Here is a 19442-nt window from a genome sequence, read left to right as displayed (position 1 = left end):
AAAAGTGGAGTATTTTACACCGGTTAAAACATAGAAGCCAATACTTTTTATTGTTTATTTATTAATGAAATATACAAATTACACTACATACGTCGAAAAAAACGTCGAAGTATTTTACCCCGATTAAGACATAGAAGCCGTTACTTTTTATTGTTCGTTTATTATTCAAGTTACAGGTAAGAGCGTGGTAGTCTTCATAACAAGAAAAATAATGACAACGTACATTGTTCTTTTATACTTCATTAAACATTTTACAACAAATTAAGTATGTCATATTTTTGCCATCTGCACAAAATAAATACTTTTTCTTCCACGCTCCTTAAAATTAAGTTTTTATTTACTATCTGTTTTGGAAAAGACATCGAAACATATTATCCTACACACTTGTAACATTACATGCGTACGTCCGCTGCTGATAAATGTCTTTACTTACATCGAAGTGATGGCTGTAAACAGAGGGTGGGGATATGATGTCATGGTTACGCATGAGTGGAGACAGGGGCATGTGTCGCGACACAGCTTTTGGCGATCACTGCTATATATTGCAGAAATGTTTAATAAGCAATAGTAAGTTCTTTAATTTACCCAAATGTCAATATCATTCAAGTGTTCTGGTACAATTCTGTCGTACGAAACACTGCCCCTAACGGCGAAATTGGCGTTACGTGGGAACCAATTAAGAGCTGTATTTTTAGTATGTTAGCTTGAATAGATTGTATTACTGTACGTAGACCTTAGCAGTGGTTTCTGAGCTCAGCTTACGCCGATAGCTTCGCACCTTGCGAAGGAATACATTAGCTATCACGTGCTTTTGTTTATTTCCACTTTTTACTGAGAGAGAAAAGAGTATTTATTTTTGTCTTACGGAGTAACCCCTGCCTCAGCATTGGATTCACAAATGCAACCCAGGCCAGCAATCGCACTTGGACAATCATTGCATATGTAAATTTTGAGTCCATTTTTTCAAAATTCCAATACGTCGAGTACTAAATCAAAAAGCAAAATGTTATTCAATGATATGACTTATTTTAATGTAAATTATACAGTTATAAATTTACATTTTATTTATTAAAACTGTTAACGTTTTCGCCTTGCAATATGACATCTTCAAACATTGATTACGGATATCTTATGAAAACAAAATACTTACTTACTTACTGGCGTTTAAGGAACACGGAGGTTCAATGCCGCCCTCACATAAGCCCACCATTGGTCCCTATCCTGAGCAAGATTAATCTATTCGTTATCATCATATCCCACCTCTCTCAAATCCATTTTAATATTATCTTCCCATCTACAGCTCGGCCTCCCTAAAGGTCTTTTTCCCTCCGGCCTCCCAACTAACACTCTATATGAATTTCTGGATTCGCCCATACGTGCTACATGCCCTGCCTATCTCAAACGTCTGGATTTAATGTTCCTAATTATGTCAGGTGAAGAATACAATGCGTGCAGTTCTGTGTTGTGTAACTTTCTCCTTTCTCTTAGCCCCAAATATTTTCCTAAGCACCTTATTCTCAAACACCCTTAACCTATGTTCCTCTCTCAAAGTGAAAGTCCAAGTTTCATAACCATGCAGAACAACCGGTACAATAATTTTTTTTATGAATTCTAACTTTCAGATTTTTCGACAGCAGTCTGGATGATAAAAGTTTCTCAACCGAATAATAACAGGCATTTCCCATATTTATTCTGTGTTTAATTTCCTCCCGAGTATCATTTATATTTGTTACCTTTGCTCCCAGATATTTGAACTTCTCCACCTCTTCAAAAGATAAATTTCCAATTTTTATATTTCCATTTCGTACAATATTCTGGTCACGAGACATAATCATACACTTTGTATTTTCGGGATTTACTTCCAAACCTATGTCTTTACTTGCTTGAAGTAAAATTCCCGTGTTTTCCCTAATCGTTTGTGGATTTTCTCCTAACATATTCACGTCATCCGCATAGACAAGCAGCTGATATAACCCGTTCAATTCCAAACCCTCTCTGTTATCCTGGACTTTCCTAATGGCATATTCTAGAGCAAAGTTAAAAAGTAAAGGTGATAGTGCATCTCCTTGCTTTAGCCCACAGTGAATTGGAAACGCATCTGACAGAAACTGACCTATACGAACTCTGCTGTACGTTTCACTGGGACACATTTTAATTAATTAATCAATGAAAACAAAATATTGCAATAAAACTGTGAAGACGATGATGCATGTCAAAGTGTAGTTAATGAATATCAAAGTTCAAAATGTTAAAATAGTGAAACACTTAAGCGTTCCAACTAAACCAACATTTCTAACTATGCATATTTAATCAAAAAACAATGTTAAATTACTTTAAAATTTATGTGCATGAATAGTACTTCTTGTCAAATAGGTGTATCATAAGTAACTACCTTATGGAAAGGTTTTTTGAACAAATATGCAGTGATTTTTGTTAGGAAATATATAAGTGTAGTTATAAGCTGGACGATTTGGCCTGCCTAAAATTCCGTTCGTCAGATCAGGAACTGAACACGCGCCACTTGAAAAGAAGTAACACGCTGTAGTTCTGTGCTATCTGAGTTGCTATTCCTCTCTTATTAACGTGATAAAGACCCAAGAGGGAGCGCTTATTGCAGCTTCTCCACCTCCATCTTACAGTATACTTGTAGCAAATATCTCCTTTTACAGTCTTGGTCTCGAGTCGGGCTTATGAAAGAAGCAGACTTGCTGAAATGAAATACTTGAGCTTCCATGACGGTCAAGTTCACCGCCCCCTCCCAAATCACCCCATTGCTTTCCAAAATGAACAGAAAGATTATCTATCTATCTATCTATCTATCTATCTATCTATCTATCTATCTATCTATCTATCTATCTATCTATCTATCTATCTATCTATCTATCTATCTATCTATCTATCTATCTATCTATCTATCTATCTATCTATCTATCTATCTATCTATCTATCTATCTACCTACCTACCTACCTACCTACCTACCTACCTACCTACCTACCTACCTACCTACCTACCTACCTACCTACCTACCTACCTACCTACCTACCTACCTATCTATCTATCTATCTATCTATCTATCTATCTATCTATCTATCTATCTATCTATCTATCTATCTATCTATCTATCTATCTATCTATCTATCTATCTCTGCCTGCCTGCCTGCTTGCCTGTCTGTCTGTCTGTCCGTCCGTCCGTCCGTCCGTCCGTCCATCGATCCTGCCTAATGTATCTATGTATTTGTGTCTAATATTTCTCTAAATCGTTTATCTTATTAATCCGTCCAGTTATTAATCTACTTTCACACATTTACAACAGGAGACAAAAAATAATATAATCATCACAGATGTCATTATAAAAGCCTTTGACTGATTATACATTATTGGACAGAAGTAGATACGCTGAAACATGTGAAATTATACATATCCACGATAGGTATGAACATAATAGTTATACTAAAATAAAATATTCTTGTAGGAACATTTACAGAGAATGAATAAAACTCAACTTCCTTAATTCTACTGGACGTACTACCGACAGGTGGATACCTTTCGGAGGACTAAAACGAAGTAGGGTTTATGCCAGTGGTCGTCATCACTCGCTGAAATGGTAAGGGGTAAGAAGTGTATCGCAATATGCAGCTAGTCTGAGGGTGTACTGTGCTGATGACCGCCGGTCTATACTCTTTATTGAAGTCGGGATAGGATGTGGCACCGAATCTTGACGATGATGATGATGAGGATGATGATGATGATGATGATGATGATGATGATGATGATGGACTTCACTCTTTTAATCTTAACATGATAACCGGCCCTTGAGATCGAAACCCTGACCTTGCGATTACAAGGCAGACATGTTAACCACTGCACCAAGATAAAATTTCAGCTTAAAATTGCCTTGTAAAATTACGTTTTAGACAAAAGTATACCGAAAATTAAAATAATACGTATGCTTAACGAGGCAAAGATATTCAATGTACAGTATAAAGCTGTATTAGATTGCTAAGTTCTTCAAAATGTTTCTTCGTATTGACTAGGTATATTTTTCCTAAACATTGGTTGTTTACTGACGAGACAGAGGACATGCAAATTGCGTTGAGAATTCTTAATCGGCAGTAACCATAGCAGCTGCTTGCCTCCCGTCTTGCATGGGCCTATTAGAAACTGGAGAATCGCTGCACTAATTGCAGAGCACTGCCCCCGGCGCGCGGATGCACTTGAGCCTCTTTCAAAGGACGCACTTCAGAAGTGCTCGCTCTGCCCCTGCTAACGTGCTTCCGGCATCACTTAAAATATTTACGTTAAGATTCAACTTTTTTTATGATCTCGTCTTAAGTACACATTCACACGCACAACCAGAATACGGAGCATTATGCCGTAACGGATTTCAGAGTGCAAGGCACACGTCTGTGCCCTCCAATTCTAGTGTTTAGTGATTAGTAGTAGTGTTGTGTAAGCATCTCGTAAGAAAAGTATACCTCACCCTTCGAAAAGTTCTATTTCGCATAATGGCAATAATAACGAAATATGAATTCGTTTCGTTTTACTGGAAAATCAGAAATGTACGGTAGCTGTTATCGTATTTGAAGCCCTCTATCTTTAAAAGGCTACATTCCACTTCTCATTATGCCATGATTGTAGTTTCTCTTGGAAAAGATACATGCGGTAGCTTCCCGTTGCTTTTCGCACACCACTCTCTCTTTCGTCCTATCATCGTGGAGGTGACGAGGGTGGATTTGACTAATTAGGTCCTCCGGACTTACCGAAATTCACTGCAAGGGTTAAATAATGTTTACTTTTTTACCCGATCAGAGACCGGGAAATCCCGAAGATAGCTATGACAAAATGGAAGAGATAGTTGAGAAGGAGAAGAAGAAGAAGAAGAAAAAGGGAGCATACGTAATCCTAACAGGCGACTGGAACGCTGCTGTAGGAGATGGACAAGATGAAAGAACAGTTGGAAAATATGGATTGGCAAAAAGAAATGATAGAGGAGTATCTTTGGTGAATTTCTGTAAAAGAAATGCAATAATTGTTGGAAATGGATTATTTCAACTACATAAACGAAGAAGATACACATGAACATGACCAAGGGATGAAAGCAGATGTCAGATAGACTATATACTGGTAAGGAAAGATTCCGAAATTGCTTAAAAATGCAAAGACTCTACCAGCAGCGGATATTAACTCAGATCATGTCCTCCTGATAGGCGAAGTAGATATTCATTTGAAGAAGATAAGAGCAAGACAGGTGACGAAGAAATTGAACCTGGAAAAACTGAAGAACGAAGAGGAAAGAAGAAAATTTGAAGCAAATTTTCAAGAGAAAGCCGTTGCATTAGAATCCACACCTGTGAATAGTAATGAGTACTGGACTCATCTAAGGTGCTATATATAGACAACAGCACAAGAAACAATAGGATACAGCGAAAGTGTGAGAATTGAGAAACCTTGGGTCACAGGGGAAATTTTGTAGAATATGTAGGAAAGGAAAAAATGGAAAAAAAATCAACACAGAAAAGTTAAAAGAAACTACAGGAAACTAAACAACGAACTAAGAAGAGAAACTGATAAAGCGAAGGAAGACTAGATGAAAGAAAAATGTGAAGAAATGGAGGATCTAGACAGAAAAGGAAGATATGATTTAATGTACCGCAAAATAAAATGTTTGGACTTCGAAAATAGGAGCAGGAAATCTAAGTATTTGCTAGAGGACGAAATTGGAAATGAAATAACAGACAAACAAGGAATACTAAACAGATGGACGAGATATGTAGAAAAGTTACATGAGACAAGGAATCGTTCAGATGACTCTGCTATAGAAGACGAAGAAACCGTATCAAAAGATGAAAAAGGGTTTTCTATTTTAGGGGAAGAGGTTGAACTAGCGCTGAAGAAAATGGTGAATGGGAAAGCAACAGGAATTGTTGGAATCCCCACTGAATTAGTGAAATGCTGGAGTGAACGCAAGAAGGAAATTCTATCATTTTGCAACGAAAGATGTGAGAAAGGCGAATGACCTGAAGATTTTACGAAAACAGTGTTGCTTTCAATATCGGAGAAAAATGGCAAGAAATGTAACGAGTTCAGGACTATCAGGACTATCAGCCTGATTCGGAGTCGATTCTCTTGCTGATAACTGAATCGACGTTTATATTCTAAGATAGACGAACAGTTGGAAGAAAATCAGATTGGCTTCAAGAAGGGAAAAGGTACGAGAGATGCAATTGGACTACTACGAACAATCGACAAAAGATAACTAGAGAAGAATGAAGAAATGTGTGTAGTATTTGTGGACATAAAAAAGGCTTTTGGCAGAGTGGATTGGAATAAACTGATAGGGATTATAAATAAAATTGGTGTGGATTGGAAAGAGAGAAGGTTGTTCGGTTATCTTTATATGAAACAACAAGTCAAAGTCAGAATAGGAGAAGAAATGTCAGAAGGAAGTAAAATTGGGAGAGGAGTACGTCACCTACTTTGTTCCACATCTACTTGAAGGATTTAGCGAAGAACTGTTTTCAGATCATGGGAGGAGTGATAGTAGGAGAAAGGTGAATAAAGTGCATAATATTTGCTGATGATATGGCGTTGTTAGCAAAAGAAGAGATGATACTAAGTGGTATACTACTGGAGCTAAATAACAGCTTTGAGCAGTATGGGATGAAGATAAATGCAAACAAGACGAAGATCATGGTTATAGGAAGAAAAATAAAGAAGGTAAACCTGCGAATATCAAATGAGGCAGTAGACCAGGTGGATAGCTTCAAATACTTGGGGTGTACTATAAGCAGTAACATGAGCTGCAGTCAGGAAGTCAAAAGCAGGCTAGCAATGGCCAAGGAAGCGTTTAATTTAAAAAAGGGCATCTTCTGCAGACCTCTGAAAAAAAGAACTATGGAAGAGACTAGTGAAGTGCTTTGTGTGGAGTGTAGCATTGCATGGGTCAGAAACATGGACATTACGACGACGTGAAGAGAAGAGAATAGAAGCAATTGAAATTAGCCTATGGATATGGAGGAGAATGGTACGTGTGAAGTGACAGACAGAATAAGAAATGAAGCTGTATTTTAATTTGTTTTCCAATATCTGTCTCGGCGAAATATCACAGTATAAACCAATTGTGTATGAAAATGTATTTGTAATACTCTAAGTAAACATACTATACGTATTAATTAATTTCAACGTGGCAAGGAGGTTGGTTCGTTTTCCTGCTGGACCGGGGCTGCGCTAGAGCGTGGGTTCCGTTCCCGCTTGGGCTGATTGCATGGTTTGGTTTCTTTCCGAGGTTTACTCTAGCTGTAAGACAAATGTCATGTAATCACATAACGAATCCTCGGCCTTTCATCACCAAATACCATTTCGCTATCACCAATTCCATCGACGCTAAATAATCTAGTAGTTGATACTGCGTCGTTAAATAACTAAATAAATAAATTCAAATTTTTTGTTTATGAAAATTGAATAGTTTAAATCTATTTATGTAGGTAAATTTGAAAATATTTCTTCTCTTATTTTATTCTCGTTGCACTGCTTACATCGTTAGTAAAATTACGAAAACAATTACATCAATAGGTATATCTAGCAAAGAGTTAATATTAGTTTAAATACATATTTGTGTGTTATATTACGTTTTCGTAAAATTAAATGAAATTGCATACTTAAATTTGTTAATATTCTGGCGTGAGAGACGTGGCAACGTGTTCAGCAGGCAGAACTCTGCACAGACGTAAGTACGTGTCAGCTGAGTTCAAGCTCCCTGTCCATGGATCTACTGCCGAGCGGATGACGGTTCCGTACCAGGTATTCGATAAACAACTTACAATGTCATTCACAGTTTAGGAATATCATATGTTATTAATTTATGGAGAAAGTCGTCATAATTCAAGTGAGGCTGGAAGATGTACCCTCAATGTTTTCCGCTATGAAGGTTACTTTTGTAGCGGTTTCTCAACGATTATTAGAAACTAGGAGTCTCTTACCTCTTTCTAAAATCACACAAACAGAAATTTCCTTAACAATGGTACTGCTTTATGGAAGTGGGAGAGATTAAAATGTTGCATTTAAAAAAAGTTCGTGTGATTTTGTGCAGAAAACCATTATTGTTTATTTTTAGACATATAATAAAAATGGACCAATATTACTAATATTGTTAAATAAAATGGAAATTTACCATACAATTCTGTTAACGAGATCGAAACTTTCTATTTCCTGTTCGTTTTATGTAAACAGCGGTCCGCCCCTGCATTAGAACAGAGCATCTGTTTTGTACCGGTATGTCTGTACCCGCTTCAGCTGTACCGTATACTTGTAAACTCCCTCCTGCCCCATCCAGCAACGTTGTCAAACACCTAATATTGTAAACTTTAATAATTAGTTAAATATTGCAATTAGAAAAACTGTGAGGACATTTTTTTCTTTCTTATGACATGAACAATCATCAGTTGAAATAATGGCACTTATACCCTTTATACACACAAACATATGAACAAAAGTAGAAATCTTTATTTCGATTTGAAATTAATAACTAATTTGTACCACTCAGCAAGTTCTATGCATAGATACCACGTAACATAAGGATATTTACAAGGAAATTCTGTAACAGAAAAAAAATCTAGCGATTCAATAAGAAGGGAAACATATGAAATATTCCTCTTGTCACCGAGTTCCCATCGCAAGCTCTGAATATTCTCTTTATATTATTTTGATTTTGAACTGTTCAATTAAAGAAATACATTAAAATTGAACTACATTATGAGCTTGCTTGCAGTGTATCTGTGAAAAGTTACCGTCTCTAAAAATACACAGTATTGTTTTTTAATTTCAATACGCATGGACCATTCAATAAATAAAGAAACAAATAATTATAACATAAAATAATATGGTTGGCTATGTATCACATTTTGCAGACATACATTGACAACTTTCGCCATTATTGCACAATATCTATCTAGGCAATAATAGACGTAAAATATTCTAAATGAATAATTGTAAAATATATGTTCACTGAAAGCATGCACACTGATTGAACAATTATCAGTTATTACTGTTTCTTGTAGAAAAAGATGTAAAATCTGTAGAAATGTATAAGAGAATGTGCAGATAATGTAGCTTCATTCTAGGAACAGTGCTAATTTATGTAAGTGGATTTCTTGTAAGTTGAAAAATGATAAAAGAAGTGTTGTGAATGAATAATGGCCATAAATAACTTAAATTACCAATGTTTGAAAAGAATATTTCTGAGATCGTTCGGTAAGAAAAACGAATCTCTATTCAATACGAATCATTAGAATTCCATGTAAGTGTGGAAATCATGCATTCATTGTCCATAAAACTTGTTCAAAACGAGTCCTGAATTAGCCTACAGATGATAGCAAAGAAACAAGGTTTAAGATATGTTTGTGCAATACTCAGTCTAGGTTCATAATATAGGATGAATTAAAATAAAAATCTGGAATCTTATAAATATCTTCCATATGCTTGATTTTCGATTACTATAGGTGTTACCAGTATTTGTAAGACCAAATGCTCTACCAGTGAAACATTCGATTCTAGCCCTCAGCTATCTCAAAAGCTGCCATTTTGGGTGCAACTTTTGAGAGTCATGTAGGTACACACAATCATCAGATTACTATTCAATTTAAAGCTTATACAATTCATCAGCCAAGCTATACAAAAATATACAATACATACGAGTAGTAAACAGGTTAATTCAATTTACAAGCATACTTTTTATAATCTATATAAAATTGTACAATTCATATCAAGTAGATTAATTCAATTTATAAGCATACTTTTTATAACCTATATAAAATTGTACAATTCATATCAAGTAGATTAATTCAATTTATAAGCCTAAACAACTCATCTCGAAAAGAAAACAAAAACGACCAAAATTTTATTAAATATCTCAAAGAATAACCCCCTGAAATTAATGACATTACTTACGGTTCGCGCTGTATAGGGGAGTAGTGGGTACAGTGAGACACAAAATATTAAGACATATGTATGCAAGTGATAATTCAAGTATTTTTAAAATCAAGTGCAATAGAAATAGACATTAAAACATGGAGTATAATAATACATAAACAAAAATGTTAATAGATAAAGGGAATAATATACAATACGTGTTTGTCAAAAAAAATGCAAATGTCTCACTGTTCCCATTCAGGAGGGTATAGTGAGACACCACAGTGTCTATTAACGGACATTGAAATGATTTACATTTTTTCAAAAGAAAGGAAAGCTTGCTGGCTCTTTATCTTGACATGTTCTGTAGGCTTATTTAGAATCATTTTGATGTCTGACTTCGAAACCATTGAAACATCTGGAACATTTGGAAAAGTGAATTTTCCATGACATTTAAAACTATTGCAAAAAAATTAAATGAAATTTTGGTGACAACAAAGCTAATTATAATTATAAGAATTTAATGTAATTCTTTATTATTTTTTAACATTTTCTTAAATTTTGTGAATAATTTTTTATTTATGAAACCATTAAAACGTAATGTATCCATTATTTTAAGCTACAGTTTCTAAATTGGTTACTAGTATGTTCATTTTTAATGTTAGTTACTGGTAAATGTAATATAATTAAAGTTTGATTTTGCAAATCATTGGTACATGGGAACAGTGAGACGTCTCAGTGTATCCTTCAATGGCATGTCTCACTGTTCCCTTTACGCATAGTTCATTTAAAAATGACGCCATCACTTCAAAATTAAAACAAAGACGAAACTTTGCCAAACATAATCTCAAATACCATAGTATTAGGTAACAAAAAATTCATATTTATAACTCATTTGTACAGCCAATATAACCTTCATTAAACACAAGCCAACATTTTACTTCTAGAGTGAAAAATTACGAATTATTTTTTCATCACTCGCCTTTATAACTAGAATCAAATCGAGTATGAAAATACTGTTACTTTACTCATGCAACATACAACTCCACTGTTACCAACATCTCAACATCAAAATTTACCATCTAATAAAAAATGTCTCACTGTTCTCCCTGTCTTACTGTACCCACTTCTCCCCTATATGATGGCATTTAGAAGTTTAATCGGTGTATATCTTAGTTTAAAGACATAAGAAGTTTGTTACTGTGTCCGCTGACGTAAGCGTTTTCAAAATCTAAAAATAAAATATGAATGTCTAAATTAAACTCACATATTTTTTTCTAGTGATAGTTTAAGATGGAAGGTTGCATCAGTATAAGAGCGTTCTTTTCTGAATCTATTCTGTTTTTCACATATGTGTTGCAGTTCTCTACAAAGAATTTTAGAGTATATTTTATTGAGGGAATTGAGTAAACTAATACTTGCACGCCTATAGAAAGGATTTCACAAAGAAATGAGGAAATATATTACGAAAAAGTAGGAAACAGATTTTTGTAGTGTGGTACAAAGGAATAAGCTTTCAAGTGTTATTCGTATTTGGTTTTGTTGTAATTCGTGACAGGCAACACGATTGGAATTAACACTTTCCGTGCTACCTCTCCATTCCTAACAGCTTCTCACTAATCCAGCATTACTTCACTTTTCTATGGACATAATATGTGTGTAAATAATATTCATTTGATATATCTGTGCCGACGTTTCTGGAACTAACCCACTGCTCTGCATGACGGTATTTAATCACCGTAGAAACCCACTGCTAACTCTCACCTCAGAAAAGTGTACTAATTATACTAATTGTGAGTGTTAATTAAAAAACTCACGACGTCTTAGAGTCTTAATCCTTTTATGACATAAAAGAGAGATCTGTGTTAATTTATTGATCTGAGTGCAGAATGAAAATACAAAACATCAAACTATTCGAAGAAACTACGGAAATGAGGGTATTACGCAAAAACATTAAAAAAACTTAAAGTAATAAAACTCGGAGTTCTGCTATTAGGGCTGAATGCCAAATTGGACCCAATAATAACTGCATAAACGACAGACTAAAATGGAATTACCATAACAACCTCATTCATAAATTATTACCAGTTAAAGGAAACCAGTTTTATAAAGATAACGCATACTTTCATATAATGTCGTTTTACACACTTCACAACAATTCACTTCTACATGCGATATTATCGTTTATAGTACTTTTTTTTAACTATTATGTGAAAGTGATACATAAATGGAATAATATTACCACACCCAAATAAATCTATAAAATTTCCTTCTTTATATTACACAATAAGTCATTATTTTCTAGAATCCAAAAATTAAATAATCTCACTTCAATTATTAATCAGAAAGTTTTAAAATTAAATACAGAGTGGAAATGATATTTGTGTGTCGATTCATGTGGGTAATAGAGCGCATTAAAATAAATAAAGAAACCTATTATGCGTTTTGTGATTATGCATGGTTAATTAGAAAATTAGGCTCAAAGTTTGCCTAGTTTAGCAACAGCGTTTCGCCGGCTAGCGTAAGGAAGCACACACGCAACGTTCTGAATAGCGGAGTTCCGTCCCTTTATCACTGTAGTAGGTAGAGATGAACAACGATCGAAAAAGCAAGCCTAACAGCGCCCGCAAAGCCGAAAACCCGCACGACAAGGTTGTATATGTCGCGTCGTTGACGTAAATACTGCTTGTGAGTATTTCAAGGCGTCGAGATTGATCACTCCCGAAGTCCCGAACGTCAAGTAGCCTTGAATCGCCACAGTTGTTTATACCTGACTGAACTTTTATCTACTTTGGCAACTGTTATATATGTATAAACAATCGAGTAGCCTATTTGAAACGTCATCTCTACCGTCCAGTGTATAATAATCCGTTCCCCAGTCTTTATTTAATTACTAGGCCCTTATTAAAAGACTAGGAATTTTCTTTTCATATGTTTGAGATCAAATGTATAATTTCAAGTAAAAAGACATTAACGTTATGTTTTATGTTTCTTAGAAATGCAAATTTATTTCAGATTTTTTTTTTTTTTTTTTTTTTTTTTTTTTTTTTTTTTTTTTTTTTTTTTTTATAACCATAGGAAATATATAATAGAACCAGAACATTTTGATAACTAAGATAGTGTTCTGTTTTGTCTTTTTGTCTCATTTAAGTATTTATAATGTTACTTATTTTAATGATGTATATTATTCAAAGTTACGAAATCTCTCCACGCCGACTAAATGCTATTTCGAGAATGATGAGCCAGACTCGAAGCGCACGAGAATGACGAGACGAGATTCGAAAGACAAATGCAGCGAACACGCGAGCGAGAGTGGCAGTTAGTTTTGTTCAACTCTAGTAGTAGAGACGCCAGATTGATGGCAGAAAATAGCGATACGTGTTAATCCTTTTATTTGCAAGAAAATCATTATTTGATTAAAAAATTGCAAACGAATAAATTATTTCTTGTCAGTTTCCCTAATGAGATTTTATTGAAAAACTGCACTCATTCATTTTCGGTTTCTCTAATGGTAATAGTAAAAATCGGAATCGTACAGATAATACTTATCGAATAAAACAGTGTTAACAATTAAGGAAAAATTGTTTTTGTGAGAGAAGTATTCTTTTGCGACTAACATGATATTGTATTTTTTTATAATCTATCCAAGGAAGAAGCTGTCAAAACCTGCACATTTACATACTGCATAATTACATACTTACCTACTTATTTACCTACCTATATACTTAGACTACTTACTTACTTACTTACTTACTTACTTACTTACTTACTTACTTACTTACTTACTTACTTACTTACTTACTGGCTTTTAAGGAACCCACAGGTTCATTGCCGCCCTCACATAAGCCCGCCATTTGTCCCTATCCTGAGCAAGATTAATCCAGTCTCTATCATCATATCCCACTTCCCTCAAATCCATTTTAATATTATCTTCCCATCTACGTCTCGGCCTTCCCAAAGGTCTTCTTCCCTCCGGCCTCCCAACTAACACTCTATATGCATTTCTGGATTCGCCCATACGTGCAACATACCCTGCCCATTTCAAACGTCTAGATTTAATGTTCCTAATTATGTCAGATGGAGAATACAATTCATGCAGTTCTGTATTGTGTAACTTTCTCCATTCTCCTGTAACTTCATCCCTCTTAGCCCCAAATATTTTTCTAAGCATCTTATTCTCAAACATCCTTAACCTATGCTCCTCTCTCAAAGTGAGAGTCCAAGTTTCACAACCATAAAGAACAACCGGTAATACAGACGTGGACAAATTATTAGCAAAATGTACGATTTTTGTCACATATTTTTTACAAAATTTGACTTTTCAATTTCGACTACTGTTGACATTTTTATGATTATAGTACTCAGAAATATGTAAAAATGCCAACTACAGTCTAAATTGAAAAGTCAAATTTTGTAAAATTATACCGTAAAAATCATCAATTTTGCTAATAATTTGTCCACGTGTGTATAACTTTTATAAATTCTAACTTTCAGATTTTTTGAGAGCAGACTTGATGATAAAAGCTTCTCAACCGAATAATAACACGCATTTCCCATATTTATTCTGTGTTTAATTTCCTCCCGAATATAATTTATATTTGTTACTGTTGCTCCCAGGTATTTGAATTTTTCCACCTCTTCAAAGTAAAATTTCCAATTTTTATATTTCCATTTCTTACAATATTCTGGTCACGAGACATAATCATATACTTTGTCTTTTCGGGATTTACTTCCAAACCTATCTCTTTACTTGCTTCAAGTAAAATTCCCGTATTTTCCCTAATCGTTTGTGGATTTTCTCCTAACATTTTCACGTCATCCGCATAGACAAGCAGCTGATGTAACTCGTTCAATTCCAAACCCTCTCTGTTATCCTGGACTTTCCTAATGGCATACTCTAGACCAAAATTAAAAAGTAAAGGTGATAGTGCATCTCCTTGCTTTAGCCCACAGTGAATTGGAAACGCATCTGACAAAAACTGAATCCTGCACATTTATATTATTTAAAATATGTACACTAAAATACACTATTTTTACTATTTAAACTATGATAAAGAATGTAGGCCTACATTAATGAAACATTTTTTACACTATTATGTACAGTATTGTGTATTGTAATGAAAGGTATTTTATTTCATAGTACTATAGCGTACTTATTTTGTAAATAGTGTATAAAGGGGCTTCAGACATGGACTACTTTCAAAAGCCGATTTTCGAAAACACTGATTTTCGTCTCTAGAATATGATCTTTCTTCAAATATAACTTTTGTGGAATATGATTTTTATTTTTCATATATCAATTATTGTCCATTATGAAATATAATTTCTTTGATAAGTACAAATTGTCTTATTTAACACCAAATTGTAATTGTTTAACTCTCCGAATTACATGTAAGTAAACACATATGATATATTTTGCTGTTATTATTATTATTATTATTATTATTATTATTATTATTATCATCATCATCATCATCATCATCATCATTATTATTCCATTGATTTCTGTGTTGCTGTTATTTATATTTGTTGTGTATTTTTATACTGCTTGAGTGGAAGAGAAGGCCTTATAATTTTAACTCTGCTAGTGAAAATAAATGAATTAAATAAATGAAGAAATAATTTAAATTGTAGGAAACATCATCGTAATATCAGTCTTTATCATTACAGTGCATTGTAAACAGTCTATGAGGTCTAGTTTTGAATCATGTATAGAATGTCAACTGCAGCACAAACAAGATGCTGTGGCACGTGTCAAATGTGACGTCACGTCAATATAGTCTATGAACAGCTAACCTTCTATCCGTACGTCCTGAGCAAAATACGGCCCCTAATAATTATTTTCATGAAACATGGGCTTGGGAACATATTGGATACCTCACTTCAATTTCTTTCATCGCTTCCATATTGATCTTTCGGAACTTAAAGATATAGATATCCATTAATATTTTAAGACATTTCTTGTTAATTGTAAATAACCATCTGTACTATTACATGAAAAATGGTCAATCTAGAGCATCCACCGGCCACTGAACGAATATTGCACACTTTTATCACTGCCAATGGCGCTATAAACCAATTGTCAATACTTTTATCACAACCACAACACATTCCAAATCGTATTGTACCATATAATATAGAGAATTATTACTACATTAACACACTTAGTATATCACGAAACATGTAAAATGTAATTATTATGAAAGTCGCCATTGCTTTTTCTTCGAATTTGTAGTATTAGTATGATCTACTTTCACTAGATGGAAACCGACACGATTGGCAGAGCCGGCAATACATGTAAACGAAATGATACTAAATGTGAGGAATGTTACTACAGGTGTGTAGTGACAGGTTATGTTAGATTTGATTAGGTGTGTATTATGTTACAGGTTAGGTTAGGTTTGATTAGGTATGTAGTATTATGAGAAAGGTTAGGTTAGGTGTGTATATTAATACTATGTTGACAACACTGAAACCCACTGTTACATTAAAGAAATATGGCAGTATTCTTCGTTCACGCACGACGATTTTCGTATATAAGTAAGGTACGAGTTTAGGGCTGGCTGGGTGGGCTTACAGTTCTCCTAGTGATCACATCAATTTCTACTACTCATTACTTTAAATCCAAGGCATTTTCAAGGTATTTTTTATTTATTTATTAGTGGCTGGGACATAAGAAAGATTCACCTGAAAAATAAATGTATTCCTGTCAATGATAGCTGCCCAAAAATAAAATAAAATAAAATAAAAATAAAATATTGTTGATCTACAATTAATTTAGGTGCTGTTACCGTTCGGTACCCCTTTTTCAAAGGCAGCTAGCCTTTTCTCTATCTTCTCTATCTTATGCAAGAAAAAAAATTATAAAATGCGTCATAGTCGATTTCGACTTCATCGCCATACTGTGCTTTCATTTCAGATATAGGCCTATTAAGTTTTGAAGTAAAATACATCTTTCTCCGTACCAAGTATGGGAACCGTTCTGGGATCCGTGGTGAAATAACAGAATTTCAAATGCTTACTGTTACAATACTGAGAGCCATAGTCGTTACGTCCAATGTAACTTGTGTGATCACGGCCAATGACGTCACTTCCTCTCGCTACGGACACGAGAGCGCCGAATTTGCGTATAAAATTAGCCGTGCAGCGCTGCCTCCCTCAGTGATATCTCGGTATCGAGAGTACCTACTGTTCTGCAACCAGGAGATCAACCGTGAAAGGAATGTTCTTACTGTTGCATCATCTATTGGAGCGAAGTAGATAGATAATATTACTGTTATAACGTCAGTTTCGTCCACACCTGTGGAGTAACGGTCAACGCCTCTGGCTGCGAAACCAGGTGGGCCGGGTTCGAATCCCGGTCGGGGCAAGTTACTTGGTTGAGGTTTTTTCCCAATACGAGCAAATGCTGGGTAACTTTCGGTGCTGGACTCTGGATTCATTTCACCGGCATTATCGCCTTCATATCATTCAGACGCTAAATAACCTAGATGTTGATACAGCGTCGTAAAATAACCCAATAAAAAAATTAATAAAATGACGTAAATTTAAAAACCATGCGCTCTCCTGCATATGTTACTTCCTGTAGGGAGAGATTAAAAGACCAGGAGATTAACAGTGATCTAATTTTGTAACTAGGGTAGTATCAATATGAGTGTGTATCATGTTATTGTTTGTGCTGTGAGAGCTAGCCAATACTGATACGAGTACCCACGTGTGTGACCTTATGACATCTTATGACATCGACATTCATTCACAGCATTACCCCACTTCGTCTCAGTCCCCAAAGACTTTCTCGTGGTTGGAGTACAGTACATGCCTGTTCTACATTCGTTTAATTTGTAATCGCAGGTTATACAATATTAAAGTAACAAGAGACACGCTCGATACACTTCGAGTTAACTAGAAAAAAGGTGTACTTACTGAAAATACGTTCAGATGATTTGCTTTTGTTCTACTTTTAAATTTGGTTGGAAAAAATTTAAATTATGGTTTATTTAACGACGCTCGCAACTGCTGAGATTATATCAGCGTCGCCATTGTGCCGGAATTTTGTCCCGCAGAAGTTCTTTTACATGCCGATAAATCTATTGACATGAGCCTGTCGCTTTTAAGCACACTTAAATGCCATCGACCTGGACCGGGATCGAACCCGCAATCTCGAGCACAGAAGGCCAACGCTATACCAGCTGCACTACCGAGGCCAACAATTGAGGTGGATGTTCATTCTAGAAAATTAATACCATTATGAACCTAAATGTAAAACCAATGTAGCTTTTTATCATAGTATGAGTCAAGGTCCTGGATTATTAAACAAATTTTATTCTAATATTATTTTAATCACTAATCCTCTCCAAATTAATAACAAAAAAAAAATAAAAAAAATTGTATTGGATTTATAGTTTGGGTTTAAAGATATTTAACACTTTTTAATCTGTAATTTATTCACTCTCAATTTTATTTTTGCTTGTATTGGAATCCTCTCCTGAGCACGAGTCTTACTCATTCAGGAGTGGGCTTACTTACACATACTTACAAATGACTTTTAAGGAACACGCGGGTTCATTGCCGCCCTAACATAAGCCCCCCATCGGTCCCTTTCCTGTGCAAGATTAATCCAGTCTCTATCATAATATCCCACCTCTCTCAAATCCATTTTAATATTATCCTCCCATCTACGTCTCGGCCTCCCCAAAGATCTTTTTCTCTCCGGTCTCCCAACTGACACTTTATATGCATTTCTGGATTCGTCCATACGTACTACATGCCCTGCCCATCTCAAACGTCTGGATTTAATGTTCCTAATTATGTCAGGTGAAGAATACAATGCGTGCAGTTCTGCGTTGTGTAACTTTCTCAATTCTCCTGTAACTTCATTCCTCTTAGCCTCAAATATTTTCCTAAAAACCTTATTCTCAAACATCCTTAATCTCTGTTTCTCTCTCAAAGAGAGAGTCCAAGTCTCACAACCATACAGGACAACCAGTAATATAACTGTTTTATAAATTCTAACTTCAGATTTTTTTACAGCAGACTAGATCACAAAAGCTTCTCAACCGAATAATAACACGCATTTTCCATATTTATTCTGCGTTTAATTTCCCCTCGAGTGTCATTTATATTTGTTACTGTTGTTCCAAGATATCTGAATTTTTCCACCTCTTCAAGGATAAATTTTCAATCCTTATATTTTCATTTCGTACAATATTCTGGTCACGAGACACAATCATATACTTTGTCTTTTCGATATTTACTTCCAAACCTATCGCTTTACTTGCTTCAAGTAAAATTTCCGTGTTTTCCCTAATCGTTTGTGGATTTTCTCCTAACATATTCACGTCATCCGCATAGACAAGAAGCTGATGTAACCCGTTTAATTCCAAACACTAGTTTATGTTATATTACATTAATTTGTATTCATTTGAAATTTACTAGCACTAAAATAAATAAATAAATAAATAAACATTATAAATTAAAAGATAATAAAATGAAAATGGGATGGAATGGCATGTGATGGGGTAATTGGGCTGGAGTT

Source organism: Periplaneta americana, chromosome 14, assembly GCF_040183065.1.
Source record: "Periplaneta americana isolate PAMFEO1 chromosome 14, P.americana_PAMFEO1_priV1, whole genome shotgun sequence".
In the NCBI taxonomy this organism is placed as follows: Eukaryota; Metazoa; Arthropoda; class Insecta; order Blattodea; family Blattidae; genus Periplaneta; species Periplaneta americana.
Note: the sequence above shows the minus strand (reverse complement) of the source record.